General features: G+C 37.6%; 1 pseudogene; it reads left to right on the forward strand.

The window, feature by feature from the left end:
- The first annotated feature begins 867 nt into the window (after positions 1-867).
- On the forward strand, positions 868-1,896 carry LOC100673154 (olfactory receptor 5F1-like; annotated as a pseudogene).
- The last annotated feature ends 900 nt before the right edge of the window (positions 1,897-2,796 follow it).

A 2,796-nucleotide genomic window follows, 5' to 3' on the forward strand; every position in this document is an offset into this window, starting at 1 on the left:
ACACAGAGATCAGAGACCACCTTATGATGCAAGCTCCACATAACTTGGAACCCCAACAACTTTGAAGTACATTTACACATGTTCAGTGTCATATTTTCTTTGAGACTAGAGTTTCTGCCTTTAGAGAATTGGTACCACAATTAATACCTACAGACAACCCTCACAGTTCCCTAGTGCCCCTGAGATAAAACAAAATAAAAGTGTCTCACCATGTATTTACTCAGAAGGAAACTCAGAGATATTTTAACATTGTACAGCATTTTCTAAAAATGAAGTTTTTCATCTTTTTATGTTTTCACTCCTAAGAACTCCTAATATTAAAGAAAATGATAAACTACACAGGTGAGAACACTATCTGGGAAGGAAGTTCAAAGGATCTGGTAAAGTCATTCACTGGGATGGGGAGATACCATGACTGTTGCTACCTGGCACAAATTTGATATTTGGACCAGCCTTCTAAATAGAAAAACAATTTGGCTCACATTTCAAAGGTTTTTCATGACTGTATAAAGAATGTTAAAATATCACTTAGCTGAGAGTGTCATTCTTTTGCTGCTTAGGGTTACACAAAAGCTATTTCTAGAGGCAATGCATGAATTTTGGAAAATATTGCACAGAGTAGTTTTAAGGAATAGAAAATATTATCCTTGTATTAAGTCCATGTAGTTGTTCAGAGAATTGGAGAGACTTCAGCAAGAATATTTTTATCCTTTGCATTTGACTGTAGGCTGGTATAAAGGAATGAGTAAAATACATGTTGCATTTTCAAAAACACAGCAGGAATCTGGGGACTTAGAGAAGTGATTTTGAAGGCCTACAACCCTGATTCATTACAGATCATTGCTCATTAAAATCAAATGCCTTTTCCATTTGTCCTCTATTTGTTTTCTCTCATTTCATTAATTCCATCTACTATAGTATATTATCCTAGGTTATTTTTTTTTCACCATGCGTGAATGTCTTCATTAGCATTTCTACTTCTTCCTACAAAGTTTTGCAGAGGAAACGATTTAAACATAATACAAAGTTTAAACAAATCATATTTGTAACAAATGACCAGAAAAAACTGTACCTCACTGACTGAGTTCATCCTGCTGGGATTAGCAGACACCCTGGAGCTACAGATCACCCTCTTTTCGCTCTTTGTTGTGATTTACACACTCACAGTCCTGGGGAATGTGGGGATGATCCTGCTAATCAGGGTGGACTCTCGACTTCACACACCCATGTATTTCTTCCTGGCTAACTTGTCCTTTGTGGATGTTTGCTACTCATCCACCATCACCCCAAAGATGCTGGTAGATCTATTGTCTGAGAAGAAAACCATTTCCTTTGCTGGCTGCTTCCTGCAGATGTATTTCTTTATCGCCCTGGCAACAACTGAATGCATCCTCTTTGGGTTAATGGCCTATGACCGCTATGTGGCCATATGTAACCCACTCCTTTACTCCTTAATCATGTCCAGGACAGCCTGCCTTAAAATGGCGGCTGGGGCCTTTACAGCAGGATTACTGAACTCCATGGTTAACACAAGTTATGTAAGCAGCTTACCATTGTGTGGTTCCAATATCATCCATCACTTCTTCTGTGACACCTCCCCTCTTTTTAAGCTCTCTTCTTCTGACACACACCTGAATGAAAGCATCATTTCCACTTTTGCTGGTGTGAACATGGTCGGTGCTCTGCTTGTCATCCTTACTACCTACTCCTACATTCTCTTCACCATCTTTCGTATGCATTCAGGGGAGGGGAGGCGCAAAGCGTTCTCAACTTGTGCCTCCCACTTGACTGCTATAATTCTGTTCTGCTCAACTGTCACCTATACTTATCTGAGACCCAATTCTAGCTACTCCCTGAGTCAGGACGAAGTGGCTTCCGTGTTCTACACAGTGGTGATCCCCATGCTGAACCCTCTGATCTACAGCCTCAGGAATAAGGAAGTAAAGAAGGCTTTGTGGAATGTGATTACCAGGAAAAGAATCTTTCATTTCTGTCATTGCCTGGTTTATTTTCTGAACTAAATAGAGTAATTAACTTTCAAAGCCTAGTTGAAACATAAGGTTTCCATTAGAATATTTTCAGAGTAAACACATTCTGTTAATACTCAAGTATCTGTACCTGATTAGGGGTAAGATTCATTAGAAGACTAATGCTGGAACATGGAATGTTCATGTTATAATCATTCTATGTTCTCACTGGGTCTTTAAAAATAAAGTTTATTTATAATGAACTCTTGGCTGTGGAAAAAAGAAGATTAAATATTCAGACACAAAAGTCACAATATCACATGGAGCTAATCATGTAGAATATTTTCGACCATCCATTCGATCTCTTTTTACCACTTCTAAGATAAATGTTATCTAAGATAAACGTTAGCTTTTTTTTTTTTTTAATATAACATACATTTCAAAAATGCTTTAAAGTAATAATGGATTTTCCTTTTTAATTGATACATATCATGGAGGAGATGCTTAAGTTAAACTTCAGGGCTATAGTTTTATTACCACTCTAAACTTCTGACTTTTTATCTCTCTTTCCCTGTCCATACACACATATACTTCTTAAAGAATAAACAAGAGTTTATACAAAAACTTTCTGTCAAGAACACTGCTGACTGATTTGAATGTATTACAGCACTCCTTGGGTTCCTTACCCTTCTCCTCAAAATTTTCTAAATCCTTTTTCCCCTTTATTTCTTCTGGACTCACACATGCACAAGTATTCAGGTGCACACACACACACACACACAGCAAAAACAAAAGCAAAACGAACAAACGAGCACATACAACACACTCA

This window comes from Loxodonta africana, chromosome 7 (genome assembly GCF_030014295.1).
Source record: "Loxodonta africana isolate mLoxAfr1 chromosome 7, mLoxAfr1.hap2, whole genome shotgun sequence".
Classification (NCBI taxonomy): Eukaryota; Metazoa; Chordata; class Mammalia; order Proboscidea; family Elephantidae; genus Loxodonta; species Loxodonta africana.